This window comes from Molothrus aeneus, chromosome 8 (genome assembly GCF_037042795.1).
Source record: "Molothrus aeneus isolate 106 chromosome 8, BPBGC_Maene_1.0, whole genome shotgun sequence".
In the NCBI taxonomy this organism is placed as follows: domain Eukaryota; kingdom Metazoa; phylum Chordata; class Aves; order Passeriformes; family Icteridae; genus Molothrus; species Molothrus aeneus.
In genome coordinates, this window is record NC_089653.1 from 5,589,514 (window position 1) to 5,611,659 (window position 22,146).

Consider the following 22,146-nt stretch of genomic DNA (forward strand, 5'->3'; position numbering starts at 1 on the left):
TAAGAAAGCTCACACTTGAGGACGTAGGAGCATTTTTGCAGCTCTGCTTTCTCAAGCTCCAGCAGATCCATCCGTCCCAGCTTCCAGAATGTTTGCAACTCTCCATCTGCTGCAGCTCCTGCTGGCGTCACCAAACCCTGACAGCCAGGAGTTGCCAAGTGCTGTGACTTGCTATTTTTTGTTTTTTGTAGAAAACAAACCATGAGAACACAATGTTTTTTTTTTAAATGATGTCACAACATTTAAAAAAAAAATTGCTTGCGGAGAGGTCTTTTCCATTTTCTTCACAAAAATATCTTGCTGTTTACAGAAAATGACAAACAGAATACATCTTCTGCATTTGATAGCTGCTCCAAGAGGCCAAGCCCTCAGGAGCAGGGTAAACCAAACCTGCATTATCTGCTTGGAAGGTGAAGTTCATTCCCTGCCCTGCTCCCCTTGAGGCTGGTTCTGTAGCCTGTGCTGATTTTCCTTGGAGGTGTCTGTGTGAAATCCTTGGCTCAGCACAGGCAAGGGGAGCTGGGGCACTGGGCTGCTCCCCTGAGCAGGCAATCCCCAAAGCCTGGCCCAGCTGCACTGCAGCCCAGCCTCTGATCCATGCTCTTTGGGACTGTGCCTTCCCTTATTATCTCATTTCCCCCCTCATTCCTATTCACTGTTTCTTCCCTCTCCCCTCAGTTACCAAGCTTTTCCCTTCACTCTTCTCTCCCCAGAGCTCACACCAATAAAAAGCATTTCCTTTCATGAGGAGGGAAACCTTTCTGCAGCAGCTGTGTACTGGGTAAAATACACCAGCAGTTGCCTCTTACTGTAGAACCTAAATGCCCTAAACAAGTCCCCTTTTTTGACTCCCTGTGGCTTAGCTCAGACCCTGCTCTTTGCTGAGCATGAAGGAGCAGAAATGACTGCCAGTGCATCATTTCAGAATGTAATTATATAATTATATACCCATTAAAGGAATATAACCCACCCTTAACCACCTACACGAGAAAAATGACATGAAATAAACCCTGAACGTGGTAAAAAGTGAAAGTATTTTCAGCTATTCCCTGTGCTAAAATAAAGTTAAATGGTGTTTTAAAGAAATGTGCTTTATTCTAACCAGCAAGATTGTTTTCAATGAAGACAAAACATGGAGCAATCTGAACAGCAATTCAAATTGAAGTCAGATAGATGAGCTGTCACACATTGGAGATGCACACACAAGGCTTTCTCTCCTATGATGTCAATCATACTTTTCCTCTGATGGATTAAAAAAACAGTCCTCATGTTGGAAAAGTGAGAAGAGGTTTTCCTGGTATCCTTATGCAATAGTGAGGTGTTAAAACAAGTTCTAAAAAAGCCTTCTAAGAAGGCTTGGTCCCAGGTTTGGGAGTATTACTGCCCCTGGACTCTGGCTGTGCAGGGAAGACTGAGCAGAAGTTGTGTCTTTAACTGCTTAAAAGCAAACACATCATACAAAGAAATAACACAAAACAATCTGGGCAATTTAGGAGATACAAAAGCTCTGGCTGTGTGGGATCTGTGCTTTTGCCACATGCTGTAAAATGTCTCCCTGACAAAAGCCCAGCAAGAACCCAGGTTGTGACACAAAAACCCTGAATGTATTAAACAGTGAGCTGCAGCCTGTTTTGTGGAAATAAACGGAGGAGATAAATGCTAATGTACACATGATTTAAGTGAAGCATCACAAATAAAAAGAAACATTTTTACCTTAATGAAAGGAGGAAGAGAAACACTTCCCCAGACCTCTGAATTCTGCATTACCACAGACATGCTCTGGGTAAGGCAATTTTCCTTCTCTCTCCCACTGAGCCATATTTGTCCCTGTTGCTGCTGTACTGATACCAAGGAAGCATCATCAAGGAAGAATCTAATAACAACCAGTTTGTCATTACACTCCCCTCAGCACTAACTGGAGCATGCTGAGCTGTGAATGACTGTGGGGAAACACTAAAAGGCAGCTATTAGGAAAATGGTAAATATCATTTACCCTTCCTATTCTAGAACTGGCACTTTGGAAATCCGGATTTTATGCTGGCTGGACACCAAGTAACTCAGGTCCTTTCTCAATTATTTACCCTAACACAGACCCATGGAATCATAGAATTGTTTGGGTTGAGAGGGACTTAAAAGATTATCTAGTTCTAAACCTCAAAAGGATCCGAATAAGTAAACTTTAAGTGCTGGCTCCTGTAATTTGAGTGTGAAAGTCATTGTCTCAGGTGCCATCTTGAATGCAGGGGGCAGATAAACCTCTACAGGCTGTGGTTGATCTTCACTGTTTAAGTCATGCTAAGGATGAAAAATTATAATTGATTTTTGACACTGTTCCAAAGTTTGTAACCTCCCCAAGAGAACTAATATTTAATTTCTAAACAATGAAGAGTTTAGAAAGTGCCAGGAAAAGAAACATAAGAGAGGAGCTACCTACTTGGTTGAAATTAGACACTAATACTAACAAAAGCTAAAAAGAAGAATGAATGGAAGACGCAAATGGTTTGGAAATATTGGAATATTCCAGCTCTCTCCTTTGTCACTCCTGGTGAAATGAGCACCATCTGTTTTCTCTGATATTTAATGAGCAGGGTAGAGCTGGGGGGAGCCCAGCTCAGGTATTTGCACAACACACTTCACTCACCCTGTGCTCATCCCTGACTCTGATGGACGAGCCCAGGCACTTGCCAAAGTGAGAATCCATCAGCCCTGGTGGCTGCTGGAGCAGGACTGCTGAGCCTTTGCTGCCACAGAAAAGAAGCCAAGAGCAAAGCAAAGCACATGAGTGAGGACACCAGTCTGAGCAGAGTTATGGGAACTAATGACTGGGCTGGAACGTGGGAAGGAAGCAGGACAGAGAACATTAAGGGAACCAGGAGGGAAATTAAAGCCTTTCCCAGCTAACGTGAGTTATGAGGGGCTCCTCGTGGCATAACTAGACAATTTATCTTCCTGTAAGGAAATAAAACAAACCTGGGAGAGTAATCCAGCTAATTATGCAATGACTTTATAGACACTGCCTGAGCAGAAATTACTTTCTCTATGGGTTGTTTCCTCAGAAATTTTCTGCCTGTTTGCCCATGTAAGAGCATTCCAAAAATCTTCCTTTAGACTGTGCTGTGTCAAAGTGGAAGAAAATAATTTGGTATCAACATAATCTCAGTGAGACAAAAAAGGAGATTTCCTGCCATGGTCCTAAAATCCCTCATGCCTCCACTGTGGTGGTGTTTGAGGGTCCCCAGGACAAGGGAAAAGATGAGAATCTTGACTCCATGTTTCAGAAGGCTGATTTGTTATTTTATGATCTATATTATATTAAAAGTAAATGATATACTAAAACTATACTAAAAGAATAGAAGAAAGGATTTGATCAGAAGGCCAGAAAAGAAATGAATAATAAAATCTTGTGACTGCTCACAGCCTTGACACAGGTGGCTGTCATTGGTCATCCAGTAAAAACAATTTCACATGCTGGGTAAACAATTCTCCAAATCACATTCCAAAGCAGCAAAACAAGCTGAAGCTTCCCAGATTCTCAAGGGAAAAGATCCTAATGAAAGGATTTTTCAGAAAATATGTCAGTGACACCTCCACCACCCCTCAGTTAGTGGCTAAGGCTGCAAGGGGGTACAGTAGAGAAACTCTGCTTTGCTGCTGTCCAGGAGCCTGAGTTTTATCTCTCTCCAAGTATAACATCTCTTGCCCTGCTTAATTATTTGGGTACCAGTCTACCAGGCCCTGGACCACCATTTGATTCCAAAGAGTTCACTCAGGGAGGGCTGAAGTGAGTTTGCTACTTTCTTGACACTGATTTGAGGACTATTTAGCTGAGTGATTTTGGCTGTAATCTGGGTGTTTAACCTGGTAAAAATCTCTGCAGTTAATTGCCAGTCACCAAATTCTGGAACATGAATTTGAGTAGAAATGAAGCAACATACCTGTCAGGTATAAAACACAGGAGCAGAGCCATGAGAAAGGACACCCCTCACATTGGAAAGGTGGAAGGGTGAGAGAGAAAATCCTGCTGGTTTTTTTTTGAGCAGCCCCAAGCATGAGAATGACTGGAGGTTAGCTAGGGGTGGGACTGGCTGCCTGTGTAAGATGCTGTAATATCTAAAAAAATCCCTTTACCTGGTGCTTAAAGCAATAAAAGGCACTTTTTGGATCCTTCTAGAAAATGGATGCAGATGGTTCTGGTGGTGGAGGACTGAATTCAGTGGGGTCACACAGGTGTTACTCAGGACACCTTTCAAATCAATGAGCAAGGCACTGCAGACAGGAAAGGCAGTTCCAGACTTCAAGGGAAAAAAAAAACAAACCAAAAGCTGTATTACAGCCCCAGACAGCAGCCTGAGAGGTGAAAATTGCAGGTGATCTTGTGCTACCACCAGTCTGTAGTAAGCACTTTCTCTCCTTCCACTTTTTATCCATGATCTGTACTATGAAACATGACACTGAGTCAGAAATGTCACATAATTACACCTCAAAGAGCCCAGGGTAATTGGCAATCACCAAAAGCTGCCTTTCCTATAATTTGCTAAAAGGAATGAAGCTCCTTGTGTGTTTTGGGGCACCACTAGAGCAGAGATGTCTAATTACCAGCAAGTTCAGCTCAACAGCTGTCAACATATCAGCCCTAATAGCTATTTCATGAGGACAAAGACATAATATGGGCTGAAGGAGCTCTTCTGAACTTGTCCAATTTCACTCTGCCACTTTCCCCAACATTCTGTAAGGGTTACTAAAGAAATTTGTGAAAGATTTCATTCCAGCTGTAGCTTCAGCAGCACTGAACACAGGCTAAATGATGCCCAGGCACTGCTGGTGTCAAGCCGGAAAGGTAGGAGAGCCTCTTGAACGGCTAAATGGTTTTTAATGTGAAATATCTCAGCAAAAAGGTGTAAAGGGAAAGAAGGAGAAGAAAAGCTGGGATATTACTGTTATCACTGTTGTTCATAGAATCATTGAATCACAGGTTTGGGTAGGAAGGGACGTTAAGGAACATCTAATTCCCCCCCTAGCATGGGCAGGGACACCTTCCACTACCCGAAGTTGCTCCAAACCCAATCTAATCTGGCCTTGGACACTTCCAGGGATGGGGCAGCCACAATTTCTTCTTAAATTCCTACAAGGAGAATTCTATTGACAGTAAAGGTTCAGGAACTGGCTGCTCTGAAGCAGCCCTTCCCCAAGAAAATGAAGACACTGAAGAAAAAGAACAAGCAGAGTCTTGGTGACAGCTGCCCTCTCACAGGCACTATGGCTTTGGCCAAAAACTGGGTTTTGCACCATTTTCCTTTCTGCCATCCAGCTCTAAAAAAAACCAAGGAGAACTATTTCACCAAACTCTGACCTTATGGCCAGAGAGGCACATGCAGCAGCCTGTGAAACCCTACACATGTTCACACTTCTCCTGCTTTAACTCACAGGAGTCACTAATGCCTTGAGAGCAGATGAAAGAGCACACACACCACTAAATCTCTACACAGCAGCCTACCAGCACCTTTCCTCTAGTTTTTGCCCACTCTGTTGAAGAAAATACCAAGAGTCAGAAGGAAACTGTGAATGCAGAGGAATGGCATTGGTGGCAGAAATGAAACCTGGGCCTGTGTTATCCCAGCCCATTGTGAGGACAAATTACCCCAAGCAGAAAACCCCAAAGCTTGAGCTGCATCTCCTTCTATTTGTCCCTGTGCCCTGGCACACCAGCTGAGCTTTGCTCAGCCACCACAGCATTAAAGCTCAATTAAAGTGAGCACAGGGCTCAGTGACCTCCCTTAAGAGGTGAGCAATCACCAGGGCTTTGAGATGCTCTCCCTTTGCTCTGGGGCTGCTCTGAGGAGAAAGGGATCATGAAATGGCACTTCCCCATTTAGAGCTATCAGCTCTGAGTGCTCTGCCAGGGGCAGAAGCCCCATCCCAACCTCACTGAGATACACAAGATATGTTTCTATAATTCTCTTTTGTTATAAGATTGCTAATGTAGGCAAATAATGACTTTCTAGCACAGAAAATGTCCTTCATTAACATGGATCTGTCTTATTTTCAAGCTAGGAGAATTCAGAATCACTGCATTTCTGCTGCCCAGTGCTGGTCACTGCAGTGAGACAAAAGGCTGCAGCTCCCTCTTTTTCTATGGTTTTTTGTTGGTGATGGTGGTTTTGGGCTTTTACCTTTATTTCAGTGGATTTATAGTACAAGTTTATCCTTTTTCTAATAGGGACATAATAGAGTCTATTTTAAAAGTATCCAGTGGCTACTCATACATAATGGAAAAGCTGGATGTTAAAAGATGAAAGGCAATGAGAGCTGCACAGAGAAGATGATCCTAATTTCTCATTTCTCTCTCTCCGCACTCACTCCCCAACACATAAACACTCATCTGCTGGCCACCCTTGTGTTTTCACACAGAGCACTTAAAATAATCTTATTAAAGTTTATGCTTTTTAAATCTGTTTATTACACCACTCCAGCTTTATTTCCTAATCCTCTTTTGTTATTTTGATTTTTGATTTTTCTAAAAAGCTTTTTAAAAGCTATCCCTGCCAGCTTTTAATGAGTTCTTTAATCCTAAGAGCAGCAACAAGTGCTCCCACTTTCTGCACTCCCCTTCTGAGGGGCCTTCCCAAAGTGTTTCCTCCTGATCTCCCCTTTCAAGTCTTGCTTACAGGATGCTAAAAATTTAAGTTAATAGGAGAGACAGTGTTAAAGCCCAGCTTTTGTGCAGCATTGTCAGGCACCAGAGAGGTGTCTCAAAGATACTCAAAATTACATCACCCTTGTAGTGCTGCCAGTCTAAATGACTGCAGACAGCAGTGAATATGGTTCAAGTCATTTCAGAGACAAACCAAATGACATTAATGTCACTTTTTCTCTCTTTGCATGATGAGCATGCCTGGCTTAAAGGAGATGTGACCCTACCAATAAATATAACTGGGAGCAAATGGGAGGAGTTTCTGTCTGCAGCAAAGTCCTGCCACACCAAAAATAATGGCCAAAAATAATCAAGATATTTTTCAGCCTTCCTTTCAGTTCCAAAGAGATTAGCAACACAAGAGGATGAGACAGAGCTGTAATTAGACAGGTCACTGAAAAGGAAAAATGCATAATGATTCCTGCAGATAAAGCAAGAGAAACATATTGATTGCATCTCAGAAGGCAAAGACTAACTTTCTTCTGGATCTCAGACTAGATAAAGTCCATTTTACTACTAAAATCCTGTAGCAGAACAGCTCCAAGCTTGTGACTTCACACAGTGAGAGTATTAATAAATGTATGTACTGATTTCTCAGTTTGGTGGACATCAATATATGTGTAAGCCAAAGAGTTACTAGAGCAAACTTTAGCCTGCTGCTTACTGCAAAGGACAATCAATCTCAAAATTTACCTTAACATAGTAAACCCCCATGGTTTCTGAATTATTAAAACATGCCTGAAGCACTGGAGAGTTGTGCAGCTGCAAGTGAGTGATGCCAGTGAACCATCAGGTCTGTGTAACAGCACTGGGTAAGTGCACTCAGTGTAAGAGTAAGTTCTTACAAACCTGCACCGCGCCTGACATTTCACTCACCTCTCTTTTACCCGTGCACTTGCTCAGCGAAGCCAAAAGTTACAAGGAAGATATTTCAGAATCTGCTTCTCTGGAAGAGACATCTCAACCTCTTCTTTGGGGCTTAGTGTTTGAAACAGATAGAGGAGTGCTGCTTTCTGATGCAAATCCAAATTCCTCTGCGTGGAATGTGATTAGCCTGGGCAGGTCTCAGCGGGCAGAAACTCTTCAGCCTGAAATGTTCCAAAGCAGGTACAAATGGCTTCTGACAGGGAAGATCAGGATTCATTTGTTACACTGGGAAGGAAAGAGCAATTAATGATGGGATTCAAAATGTAAGACACATAGCCAGGGCAGGGATATTGAGAGGCTCTGGGAAAGATGAAGCCATCCCTGAACTTGGGGTGCAGCAGTGGCAGCAAGCCTGCAGTGCAGGGAGGGAGTGCTGTCACATTCATATTTTCTGAAAAATCCTCTTTGCCCAGGATTCTTCTTCTGGGAAGCTGAGAAGCCTCAGAAAAAAAAAAAAAAAACAAACCAAAACCAATATTATCTCATTTGCTTCTCCTGTGTTTTGTTTATCCAACATATGAATTGTTTTGACTTAATGACCAATCACAGTCAAACTGTGTCCGGACTCTGGAAAGAGTCATGAGTTTCCATTATCATTCTTAGTAATCTTCTGTCTGTATCCTTTCTCTATTTTTTAGTATAGTTTCAGTATACATTCTTTAATAGAATATATCATAAAATAATAAATTAACCTTCTAAGAACATGGAATCAAATTCATCATTCCTTCCCCTGTCCGGGGACCCCGAAAATACCACAGAGCGCAGAGTGTGTTCACTTTGCACTCAGCAGCTTCACCCAGCAGCTCCATTTCCAGAGTGCTGCTGGCACAGAGCAGAGCTGCAGGGTACAAGTCAACCTTCTCCCAGGCTTTGAGGGCACTGCAAGGGCAGTGTTTTGCTCACCAGCCTGTTAGGCTCTTCCAGCAGGAGCTGGATTCCTATACCTGAGCTGGGAAGGCGCTGACAAAGAGGAATGATGAGGAGGACTCCATCTTATCAGAAGGCTAATTAATTACTTTATTAGACTAAATTATTCTATACATCTAAAACTGAACCTGCCAAGCACTCAGCCCTGTACACACTGCCCAGAATCTCATGACTGTCAGCCAACAGTCCCAACACACACACACACACACACACTTGGCCCTGACAGGCCAAGGAAACAAAACACCATCACTTTGGGTCAACAATCTCCATCTTGCATTCCACTTCTGCACAAACACAGGCACAGCAAATGCTAAGAATTGTTCTTCCTTTCTCTGAGGTTCAGAGAACGTGAATCTCAGAAATACTCTTGGGAAGAATTGTGCCTTGCTTTTCTCTGTGAAGAGAAATGTGGCTACAGATTCCCAGAGGGGGCAGCAGGCAGCAGAGCTCTGCAGCTGGCCAGCACTCTGCATCTCCCCAAGGGCTGCATTTGTCCCTCAACCACAGGGATCTGAGCCAGTAGATGTAAAGAAGTTATAAAGGCTTGAAGTAGCATGTGCTGCTGATCAATGCCACACTTGGGGTCACCATTTGAGTTTGTGGGGGTCCCCAGGATGAGGTGAGAGATGAGAATCTGACTCCATGTTCTCAGAAGGCTGATTTGTTATTTTATGATATTATATCATATTAAAGAATACTAAATACTAAAACTATACCATAGAAAGAGAAAGGATACAGAGAGAAGGTTTAACAAGAATGAATAATAAAAACTCATGACTCCTCAGAGCCTCAACACAGCTGGCTGTGATTGGCCATTAAACTAAAACAATTCACATGTTGGATAAACAATCTCCAGGCCACATTCCAGAACAGCAAATACAGGAGAAGCTGGGGCTTCTCACTTTCCTAGGAGCAAATCCTGGGCAAAGAGGATTTTTCAGAAAATATGACAGTGACAGTACCATCCCACAGTGCGTGTGTGGGACTGACAGGACAGCCCCTGGTACAGCTTAGCATGGCAATGGTGCCTTGTCCCACAAAACTGCTCCTCAGCCCTGCCAGGGCATCAGCCTGGGGTGACCTGAGAATAAACAAAACATTTTAAATCCTCTTCATTAGATAAACTTCATTCATTTCCTACATCCATTTATGATAGGTGGGGCTCTGCCAGGGCTCACAGGAGAGAGAAAGGCTCTCTCATGTGGTTCCACCAAAATGACATCAAGGAAACAGAGGAGCACAAAGGGGAGCAAATGCACACAGCCCATAGGCAAAAGAGCATTAAGGCTGTGAATCCAAACCCTGCAAAAGTTAGGAAATCCCAGGATTCAGCTTGTTTGTGTGATGAGAATTTGTCATTGCCATCTGCAAGTCTGCTGTCCAGAAGAGTCTTCATGACAGGAATATTTATTTTGTCCTGCAGGATCCTTCCCATACCTAGAGGGGCTTATGAGAAGGAGAGAGAGGGACCATTTCCATGGGCAGATAGTGACTATTGACAAGGGGGAGCAGTTAAAAATGAGAGAGGAGTGCTTTATATTACAAGTTAAGAAGAAATTCTTTACTCAGAGTGTGGTGAGGCCCTGGCACAGGGTGCCAGAGAAGCCTCATCCCTGGCAGTGCCCAAGGCCAGGCTGGATGGGGCTTGGAGCAGTCTGAGATAGTGGGAGGTGTCCCTGCCCATGGCAGGGCATGGAACTGGGTGAGCTTTAAGGTCCCTTCCAACCCAAACCAATGATTCTGTGATTCTTCTCCCTCTCCAAACAGTCAATACTCCCTGAACAAGCAGCCATTCCCTATTTTCTCCTCCTCCTGGAGCCCCAGAATGCTGCTCCATGACTTATTTACTGCATGCTGCTTTGAAGACAGAATTATTCTTTTTTCTTCAAAGGATTTTCTCAGGCACTCACCCTGTGAGGGCTTCTCAAAAATTAATGACATCTGTTAGCACAGTGTGCCTGGGAGGTGACAGGATGAGTCAGGAGGACACCTGTTTTGGCTGGGTGGCACTCAGCCCTCTAACAACTAACCCTCTAAGCTCACCAGCTCCAGCCAGGACACCATCAGGTGTCTCTGTAAAGGGCTGGGAGTGTGACAGGTACACAGGAGCAGAGCCTTCAGCTGGGAGAATGCAGGAACAAGTGTCTGTACTTAGGGCATGGGGCCGTGATAAAACAGCTGCTTTGCTTGAGACTTGCTCAGGTTTTGTGAGATGTTAACACTCAGCAAAAAGAAAGCAGAGCATGAACCCTGCAGTGAGCTGGGAAGCTTCCAGCTTGCTTTGCAAGCAGGTGGACAAGTTGTGACAGAGCATTGTCACCTCATTCTCAACATGTGCAAAATGAAACACACTGAAATAAGGACAGAAAGCAGCCACTGGTGTAGTGTGCCTGACTGAGAGCCTGGGCCTTGGTTTTGAAGAACACCTGCTGCTCCAGAAACATTATAATATTCAAATTGTGATGTCTAAATAGTACATTTTCCAATGTGAGAGGCAGGCATCAGGTGATCGTGGACAGTGACAAGTGACCCTCTCAGATTTCTCACCTCACATCTCTGGCAAAGGCTGGAAACCCACTCCAAGGGAAGCATCCAATAGTCCTCAAAATGAGCCAGTCCCCCAGCAGGAAATCAGTGCTGGAAATCAGCCACAAAGAAGGCAATGTTCTACAGGTGCCAGGGTTTGGAATGTGACACTGGCTATTGTCACCCAGTCCAGCCTACAACAGATTAACTGCTACCTTAGACAGCAAAACTAACCCTGAATTACCTCTCCTTTCAATTAAGTCAAAATACTGGATGGAGACTTTTCCTTCCCATGTCCTGTCAATGAAAACCTTTCCTAATAATTAATTTTTCTAAAAAATCTGATCTCACTGCCATCATTTTCCATAGGACAGGGATAAATACCTTAGTTTGCTTCAACTCTTATTTAAAACATAATTTTAGCATTGTTTCATAACATAATCAAAACAACTGAGCTGTACAGGCTAGTAGTACCACAGCCACCTTCAGCATCCCAGATGGGTGGAAGATCCCATTCCCTTGTTGAGACACAAACTACAAAATCCCCTCCCTATTCTCTGGGAACCTGCTGAAACCACAGACTTGTTACAAAAGCCCCTGTTTCAAATAAATAAAGGGATTGTTCAGCCTGGAGAAAAGAACTTTCAGGGTGACCTAATCATGGCTTTCCAATACCTGAAGAAGCCGCCAAGAAAGATGGAGAGAGACTCTGTACAAGGGATGGAGGGACAGGACACAGGAAATTGGTTCCCAGTGCCAGAGGGCAGGGCTGGATGGGATATTGGGAATGAGGAATTGTTCCCTGGCAGGGTGGGCAGGCCCTGGCACAGGGTGCCCAGAGCAGCTGGGGCTGCCCCTGGATCCCTGGCAGTGCCCAAGGCCAGGCTGGAGCAGCTGGGACAGTGGAAGGTGTCCCTGCCATGGCAGGGGTGGGAATGGATGGGATTTAAATCCCTTCCAACCCAGACCTTTCTGGGATTCCATGAATATTTCAGACACAGCTGCAGAACCAAAGCTTCCCATCCTGTTCAGAGCATTTTGATAGTCAGTAATCCACTGCTTTGGGGATGTCCCAGGTCCTAGCCCAGAAGAGAGAGAGAACAACTGGGTAATAGAGCCAGTCCCAGCACACGTTCACTCTGCTCTCCACTGAAATGTGAGAAACAGCTATTCAGTCTGAGGAGAGCATAACTAATTAAAAGGTCTCATATGCTGTATAGAAAGGAGCAGATTTTTTGATAGGAGTGCACTCATGTCAGTGCTGCAATACCTGCCTTTCTCTAGTTGGACAAAAGCTGATAACCAATTTTCTCACACAGAGAAAACCAAACACAGTTCATGGGTGAGTGACCACTACTTAATTGACATTACTTTTTTTATGTACAGGATAATCTCTCAACATGAATTTCATTGCAGGCAATGGAAAGGGAATAAAAGAAATAATTTAGAGTATTACAGGAGCTTCTTCCTTTTTTCAAATCTTATTTTCACTTTGAGGTTATTTGAATTTGTTTGTATTTTTTCTAAATTCAGGGACCAGAGCACTTATATTACCTCTATGGCTTATAGTTAAGTCCTTATATTATCTCAAGTCCTCATAGTCTAGCAGGTTGCTGACTAACAGAGGTGTAGGTATAGTACAGTACGTATACAGACTTATATATTTATATATATGTAAATATATATGTAAATATAAATATAAATATATATATGTAAATATATAGATGTAAATCTTGCATGGGACAAGAGCTGAAGAACAGTCTCCCAGGGAAAAACCTGACACTCTGGGAGGAAAACAAAATACAACAAAAATGAAATTTCATAATTGTAAGCAGCTGAAGAAATTATTTGCGTAACAATCCTCAAGCGACTGTAAGATATATAGGAACACAGAAAAAAGGCCACCAAGGCTGGTATAACTAAACATCAGTGTTAAATTGTCTTGTTAAGCAAAATCCTGTCCTGGAAGCTTTCAGCTTCATTGACAAAAACACAAAAAATTCAAAGCCCACCCATCTGGACTAGTAATCTGAGAGGACCTGGAGGGGCCAAAGCCAGACATGCTGGGTGAGCAGATGCCTTGAAAAATTGCCCCCAGGAAATAGGTCAGAGAGGGCAAAAGGCAGTGGGGCAGTGGGATTCAGAGGAACTCACCTGACCAGCTCCCTGAAAGCATTGCAGGCAGGGAGAGTCCTGTTAATGAAGCTTTTTAATGACCATTTGTACACTGGTTTTCTTCTCTCTGTGTGAAGGTCATTTTGAGCAGTGTCATTTGCAAACAGCTCTTGCAGGTGCATTTTGCTTTTGCTTTTCTTTCCCATCTCCTCATCCCGTGTAGAGCAGTGTAACAGTTGGGTGAGTCACTAAGTGGAAATGGATGAGGAGAGTGATCTTTTCTCCTCCAAAATGCAAAGCTGGAGGAGACATTAAGTGCATTGAAGTGAGGAGTGATGTTGCAGACTGGCCCTCAGCTGGGAGTTCCTAAAAAGTGCTTATATTTACTTAACCACTAAACAATCAGGTTGGAATTGAAGCAAACAGCACCCTCTACATTCCCAAATCCCCAAATATGGGATGTAACACAGAAAAAAAAAAAAATACATCCTCATGGAAACCCTTTCTGCTGCTTTTGTGGGAAAATTGGAAGGGAGTATTACAATGAAAGCTGGCCTTTTGTTTTGTATTTCAAACAAGAGATTGTTATCTATGCAGGGAACAGATTTCCAGGATGCTTCACTCAAAAGCAAGTTATCAATCAAAAACCCTTTTCTTCCTCTAGGAGGACAAGAAAAACAAAAGGTTGATTGTCTTAGGGCTCATGGACATCTGGAGAGGGATGGATCTGGGGTGCACAGAGTGCTAAAAGCACCTGAGACAGGTCTGTCTGCAGAGATTCTTTCTCCAGCAGGAGGCCCAGCAGGTGAGACACAGGTGATTTTCCTGGGCATAGGTCTTTGGATATAAGCAAATTTCCAGGTGATTTTCCTGGTCTTTGGGTATCTTTCCAAAAGGAGCCACAGCAGGAAGGGCATGCCTTTTTCTGCCTGAAATGGTGGCATGAGCTGAATCTGAGGCTTGTGGGGCTCCTGGGAGTTTGGGGTGGTGATGCAGCAGTGAGAAGGTTCTGACCAGGGTTATTGCTTGGGAGTTAAGGGAAAAATCAAGATTTGGAACAGAATATTTTCAAAATAAAAATGGATTAAGAGCAATTCTCATTTTTCTTTGGTGGGCTCCACATCCCTGGAAGCATCCAAAGCCAGGGTGGACAGGGCTTGGAGCAGCCTGGGATAGTGGGAGGTGTTTCTGCCCATGGCAGGGGTGGAATGGGATGAGCTTCCTGATCCCTTCCAACCCACACCATTCTATTATCAATATTATTTATTTTTCTCTCTTGGAAGAGAATGTTTGTAGCAGTGTACTCCTGAACAATCTCTCAGGAATAAGAATTCAGCTGAAGAGCTTAAAATGGCCTTTCCAGACACATTAATTCCCTATTTTGAGAGGGCCTGCAGGACAAGAGCACTCCAGAAGAAACTTCTATTTACGAGTTCTAATGGCTCTACACACAATGATTTCTTTCATGAGATGTCTCAACCACTTCTAATGTATTCTTACATTTTCAAATAGGAAGCAAACCTAGGGGAAAATGCTGCAAAGCAGCTCTCCCTGTGATGGAGTCATTTTGTATTCCATTAGATTGTGCTGCTCAGCTGAGCTTTGAAGGTGGAAGATAAACAGATGAGGAAAGGCTTCTTATTAATTAAAGGCATGCACTGCTAATTGTAAGGGTGATCAAATATTGGTTCATCCTCAGGACTGCTGCTCACTTTTTACCAGGTGTGAGGATATTTGCTTAAGATGGCAGGAGTGCCCAGCAAAGCAGAGTCTGTGTGCAAAGCTCCTTTCAGATCAGGTCTGTGCAGGCTGACAAGACAAAGGCTTATGAGAAAAACAGCCCAACAAGTGCAAAGGGGCCATGGTATTGAACCTGAAAACCAAACCTCTTCGTTGCTTGGGTAGTGAAACCAGGCCCTTTGTAAGCACTTGGCTTATTTATGTAAGTGCTGCAGCTCAGCTAATGATTTTTGGTTTAGTTGGAGTTCAGATTCTCACTTTCATCAGCATTATCTTGCCAAACACATTCCCAAGCTTACTTTAATTTAGGATTTGACACCAGCGATTGCCTTTTTTTCCCCCTCAAAGGATGAACTAGTCCACCATAAAATGGAATATTAGGCAATTTATTGTGCTAATGACTTGCAGAAAAAAGCCAAATTACACTGATGGTGGATTATATTGAACAATAAACCCCCCCTCTCATCCCAACTCTCAGTGAGCACACAGTTGAGCTTTAGTTAGCTGGGAATTCCTGGGAATAGCACCCACACTGCAGCCAGCCATGCTTCAGCAGGAGCCACATTCTCAGTGGGACAGCACCCATCTCCCTCACACCTGGGATTGTGTCTCATTACCCCCCAGTTTTAGCTCAGCTAAAAAGGCTGCTGTTATCATGGCATTTCCTACCTGATTACCTCACAATCTATCCTCTGATTCCAAGCAAGCTGAAAGGGAAGTTAAGATTCAAGAGCATTCAGGTTTGCATCAGTTTTTTTGCAAAGAGAAAGTCAAGTAGATGGAGAAGCTGTCATCAGTGCTCATCAGTGATAGAGGAGCTCAGCCAGGAAAGAGGAATCTGCAGGAAGCAGCTCTGCATAGCTCCCAGAACTGGCACTCAGTAACTTCAACAAAGGCAAGATTGAACAAAAGATTCAGATGAGACTATCAAAAATATTCTTTTGAGTTGGATCAATAACAAGATTCAATCAGACACTGGAAAAGCTGTTCAGTGACAAGGGCAGAAGACAAAGTAATCAGACCTGAGGGAGGAAGAAAATAAAGGAATCAATGTAATTGGAGGAAAAAGAGAAAGTGGCTGAAGAGTAACCCAGCCCCACTGCCATTAAAATCTGAGCAGCCAGAATCAGAGGGAACAGCTCAAGCAGAGAGACTCTGCCAGGTTCAACAGCACTTAAAAACCCAGCAGTGGCTTCAGTGGGATGAGCTTGGACCCCTCCTAATTACCAGATGAAAACGCTCCTCTTTAGCAGACAATTAGTGTGATTTTTACCAATAAGAATGAAATCACCTGCCACCTCAGGGTCTGGTCAGTCGAGATTTCATCACACACATTTTCATGGATTTCTCCTCCAGTGACTGCAACTGCTACCTCAGAGTTAAGAGCCCCAGCAAAAACATAATGGAACTTATTTTCAAGTGTTTAAATACAACTCCCTTTGGGTTTATGTCATCTGCATTGCTGAAACCAAGCATTCCTTTATTTAATTTCTATTTCTTTTCCTGTGTGAGAAAAAAATATTGCTCAAAGCCTGCCTCCTCCCCCAGCAGTCCTTGCACACACTCAGACCATATCCCCATGACAGGGGTAGGCAATGCCATCCCACAAAAGGCAGGAACAGTGGTCAGGAACTGGGTTAGTGACACAGGGTTGTGTCAGCAGTGACACTTCAGCACTGTTGCAACAACATTGAGAGATAGAGCAGTGCCTGAACGAGCCTGTTGTGAGAATGAGCATTTTCAGTGTGTTCTGTAGCAGGAAATACTGTATCTGCTATAAAAAACAATAGCTTCTCTAAATGATTAAACTCTTGAGCTTCTTTTTAGCAATTAACAAGCTTTGAACATTGTTTACAGTGTTGGTTGTATGGCATCATTGCTTTTATCCTCCAGAGTAGCAACAAAGATTCCACATGAATTAAATCCCATTTTCTTTTCCTCTGCATCACTGTTAAAAGTACAGCACATGAAAAAAATTCCTGCTAGTAATAATTACCTAGGACAATGTAAGGTTCAGCATTGGTTTGTAGGAAAAAATGGGTGTTTATTTCCTGGTTAGCATTAGTAGAAAAGCTGAAAACATCCAGATGAGTGACTGCAGCACTGCAGCGAGTAGGATTTGGGGAAAGCTGTTCCAAAACTGTCTCTGAGTAAAAATAAGGCCTGCTGTGCATGGGGTGGGTTCATTTTCCAGCACAGCATGAAAGTTAAGAGGGATGACTTCCTCAGAAGCATCCAAGGCCAGATTGGATGGGGTCCTGATCAGCCTGGTCTAGTGGAGGTTGTGCCTGCCCATGCCAGGGGGCTGGAACCAGGCAATCCTTTCCAACCTAAACCATCCCATGGTTCCATGGGGATTTTTTGGCTGCCTGAACATGAGCACAGCCCTTTTGGCACCATCAGAGCAGCACTCACATGAAGGAACCTGTCCAGCTTCAGCCTGTGCTCTTTGATAAGGTGAGATGTTCATATCTGGAGGTGTTGCCATCCTGGACAATCCCATAACTTTGGGGAGACCCACAGATATATTTTCCAGTCTAGACAGGGCCTCTGTTTAGACAAACCTCATTTTCTGCTTTATGCTAAAACAAGACAATTCCTGATGTCCTAAATCCTACTCCATCCCTCCATTTCAACACATGAATTAGTTACTTGTGAAACAATGAGTAATTTTATTTTTCATGGGTGAATGCTTATCACTCACATAGAAAAACATGCTGGAGCATATACTGCAAAGGAACAAAGCCAAATGTTTCAAAAATTCAATCAAGACCTACAAAGAACACTTAGAAGGAGGTGTGACTAAGACAACAGGCAGAGATTCAGCTTCCTGCTCTCAATGCCTGGTGACACCAAGCGTGTCATTTGTCATGCTGTGTCTGGGTCCCCATCTCTAACATGAACACAACAGCCACCAAGGCACCTCAAGTCTCTGTGGGGAGGTTATTTTGGAACCTGCTTCCTTTTCCACTGGTTTCCATGGAAAATTATCATCTTCCTCTGCTAACAGTGCTCATTTTGGTAAGACAAACAAGCTCAGGGAAAACCAAGAAAATGTCGATAACTGATTTTTTTCCATGCACAAGAAGCAGAGGGTGTGGGGTATGGGGGAAAAAGGCAGCAGCAAATCCAGCAGGTGAGTCCAGGGAAAAGCACGTTTGGTGCAGCCATCCCTGCCTGGCAAATGAGGGGCGGGAAACCTCTCACACCTCCCTGCTCTTCTGCATTCCCACCCTGTCTGGCACTGGCTTTCCTCACCTCAGAGGAGCTGCTGGCAGCCTGGAGCTCCCACAGCTCCCCTGAACATTCCCAGTCTCCTTCCACACCCCAGTGGTGCCAGTGGGATTTTGCTGTGTTTAACAGTCACTGTGTGGGTCAGTCCTTCCCCAGAAAGAGGATTCAAATCCATAGGAATTTCCATGAGCAGAGCCTTCCTTCAGCCATCCACAGATAAATTATTCAGCCAAAACTACTCAGAGTTACTGCTGAATGGGAAGGGCAGCTCAACTCACCTGACACAGAGAGAACAACTTCAATATGGGATGAGCAGTCCTTTAGAAAAGCTTCCTTCCCCTGGCTGGAGGTTAATTTAAAGCTGTGTTTCATGCAGGTGATGTGGAATGTGAAGGGATTGGGTTTTTTTTGGCCCTGTATATATTATCCTTTTTGGATCAGAGGTACAGCATATTTTGGCTTTAAACTGAAAGAGGGAAAGTTTGAACTGGATATTAAGAAGGAATTGTTCTCTGGGAGCAGGGGCTGAGGCTCTGGCACAGGGTGCCCAGAGAAGCTGTGGCTGCCCCTGGATCTCTGGCAGTGCCCAAGGCCAGGCTGGATGGGACAATAGGGAAAAGATGGTTCTTTTAAATGTATAAAACTGGGTAGTTAAAACCACTGAATTTTGATGGCACATCGTGGCAGCCACACAGTGTTGCTGGAAACAGGGACCTTGAGCTTTGGTGGAAGGACAATAAAGCACATTTAACTCACACACAAGGAAGAAAGAGCAGAAAAACAACTCCTATTCTGAATACAGCACCTGCTAAGGAAGCAAGGACACAAGAGCAGCTGGATTTAGTACAACTGTTGGGCATCTAAACAATCTAGTCAAACAGCACATTCATGGAGACCTTGAGAGGTGTATCTATGTCCTGTCTGTCCATCTGTATTTCCTCTAAGATCTTGCTTCATTTTCATTTCAAAGGATTTAGGAAATTTATGAGCACCTGTCAACAGCTTGATAGCAGTAGATCCACAGTGGAATATTCTAACTGGAGTTAAACCCAGTAATGTTCCACACTGCTCACTTAGTGTGGCAAGTATGTTCCATGACAACACTGATTAATTCATATTTTAATAATACCTATTTTTAAAATACGTGCAATAGATATTAGAAATATTTCTGATAGAGATTCTCAGGGCAACATGCACAGCAAGCGAGCATTTTGGAGGCAAAGGACCTCCAAGACAGCCAAACATCCAAGCATTTAGCCTGCAGTTTAGATCACAAACCCAGCTACTGATGGTTTGGATTCTCTGAGCTTTTCCTCTGTCACTGCTCGTTGCCAACAGGAGACAAGGGGACATCACAAAGTGTCCCCTTTGGTAGCCCTGGTGTGTGTGGCATGGATTGCCACGTGTAGGACACTGCCACACCCCCCTCTCTGGCATTTAACTCCAGCAGGAACCACCTGAATCCATCTGCTCTGAGAGAGAGATGACATTTCCATGAAACCAAATAAACCCAGGAATGGCAGATGGTGTGTGTGTGTGCAGGGAGGGAGGTGGGGAAAGGAGAGCGTGGGTTAAAAAAAGGACCTGCCCTAAATACAGCCCGAACTACAATGAAATGGGAAAGGGGAAAAAAGGCAAACTTTGACAAAGGCATGGGGAGAACACTAGGTGGAATCAGTTTGATTAGGGTGCAGCTCTGTGCATCCAGAAAGCAAAAAGGGAATCAGAGAGCCAGGTGAAATGGAGTGCCTGGGGATCATGCACTTGGTGCCTCACATCCCTGAGAGCAAATATGCATGGCCGGTGCTCTCCCAGAAATCTCCACCAGCAAAGCTTCAGCAGCACACATCACAGCTGGTCAGCAGTGACCAGTGACCTCAAACTCATGGCCCTCCTCTGCTTCTGCTCAAACACCCACCCATTGTCTGTCCTCATGTCCAGGCTACACCCCAATCCACTGACAAGGAGCCCAGTGGTTATGTTGAGGTTTTTTGGAGTGTGTTACATAAGCACAGCAAATCCATCAGTGTCTTGGAGATCACCATAGAAACAGGCTGCCAGCTCGGTGCAGGAGGAAGAATCCCTGATGTCAGCCTGGAGAAGATGCTGATGTGCCTGGTCCAACACACAGAGCTCCCTCCCTCCCTCCCTCCCAGCACCTGGACTCCTGGGGCCCATTCCCTCTCCCCTTTTGGCCACAGGAGGGTGGAGGGAGGGTTTCCTACTCCCTTGAGCGACACAGAAGACACCAAACCATTTTCTACCCAAGCAAATGAGACATCAAGGCTCTATTCCAATTAAAAGACAAAAAAATGGAAATAGCTACCTGGGTATTTCTGCATGAAAAAGCTCTACTCCAACTCTCTGAAGGACACCCAGAGCATGGGAATGTGCAGTGGTTGCTGCCATCACCCCATTTTTGGTGCTGCCTCGTTCCTCTTTCAATGACCTGGGCCATGAGAATGTTTCCTTCTGCCATGGCTTTAGTGGGAGAAATTTAGGAGAAATCACAACATAAGGAGATGACTTTCAGTGTTTGCATGACAATTGATTACTACAAAACAAGAACTCTAATTCTGGCTTAATTAAGCTGCACAGTGTCCAGTTTTCCCCAGTACAGACAGAGAAATCACACAAGCCACAAGGTCTGAGGCCAGAATTGCTCTGCTGGAGGGGAAAAATGGGGTAAAGAAAGACTTAGTGCTGTTTGATGGGACATGCACTCACCAGGCTCCTCCTACAGCTCCTCCATTTCTCTGATTTTGGGGTTGAACTAGAGCATTTCCCACGGGCTTCATTCCTTTCTGAAGTATCTTCCTAGACAAGTGCCCACTTCTCAGTGGACCTCACATCATGTGAAGTAGGAATTACATGTGTTTCCACATAGTTCTTCAAATTAATGTACAACAAATGGATTGATTGAATTAATAATTCATAAATGCTAATTGTACTTGAATGGAAAAGTGTTCAACCATTACCCTGTTCATTGACCTGAAAATATATTCCTCAGTTTAAAGTATTTCTCTAAATTTTGGTCTGATGACAGCAAATCTTTTAATCACTCTCTTGTAATTTTGTGACTTCAATTTAAAACCATTACAATCCTATAAAAAGAATTGACATTTAGTCAAACAAAATGATGAATTTCTTTGCACCACAGCAAGCACTCAGATGCTCACTTTATCTCAAGCTTAAAAAGTTAGCCAAAGCTTGCCCTGAACTGAATTAATTTTAAATATGCATTTACTCAGTAATTATGGCTCAGTAAAATTTAAACTCCAAGGAAATACAGAAATATTTTAATGGGTGGTACTGAAAACTAAACCGCTTCTTTTTGTTTCACGTTATTTTCCATGTCTCCATGTGCAGCCACAAGATCAGTTGAATTCTATTTCCCATTGCTCTCCTTGAAATGTTCATTCTCTGTACATTCATGTCCTAAATTTATGGACAATTTAGGATAGTTATTAATCCACAATGTTATCTAGAATAAAGGTCCACAGAATCCTTTGGCTTTCTTTTCCCTCCACATCCTTCTGTTATATCCTATGATTATTCCTCTTGGCTGATAGGAAAAACTCCTTCTCCAGAGGTTTGTCCAGCACTGGAATAGGCTGCAGTGCAGAAATCACTGTCCCTGAGGGGATTTTAAAGACTGGTACAGGTGGCACTTGGGTACCTGGTTCAGAGGGGGCCTTGGCAGTGCAAGAGGAGCTGGATTTGTCCTTCCCAACCTCATGGACTCTGTAATTCCCTGCTTATTGGGAATATTCCCTAGTTACTCCCACTCAATGAAGATACAACAGTGTTATTTATTTACACATTTTGCTATGTTTGATTTCTTTTAGTTAATTAAAGTTGCTCAGGCCAGCATACAGAGACCTAGGGGACAAAGAGCAAGTTTTTGTCTAAATGTTCCCTTCTGCCATGGCTTTAGTGGGAGAAATTTAGGAGAAATCACAACATGAGGAGATGACTTTCAGTAT

The 22,146-nt window shown here is 43.6% G+C and overlaps 1 protein-coding gene across 1 annotated transcript in view; it reads right to left on the reverse strand.

The window, feature by feature from the left end:
* The window catches only part of LOC136559720 (protocadherin-15-like), a 767,555-nt gene that overhangs the window by 704,958 nt on the left and 40,451 nt on the right, over nucleotides 1–22,146 (reverse strand). The window contains exons 9-10 of the mRNA XM_066555080.1: nucleotides 20,487–20,641; nucleotides 7,568–7,779 (exon numbers count right to left, since the gene is read on the reverse strand). The gene's annotated coding sequence lies outside the window, so the exon portion shown is untranslated. The remainder of the gene's footprint in view (nucleotides 1–7,567; nucleotides 7,780–20,486; nucleotides 20,642–22,146) is intronic.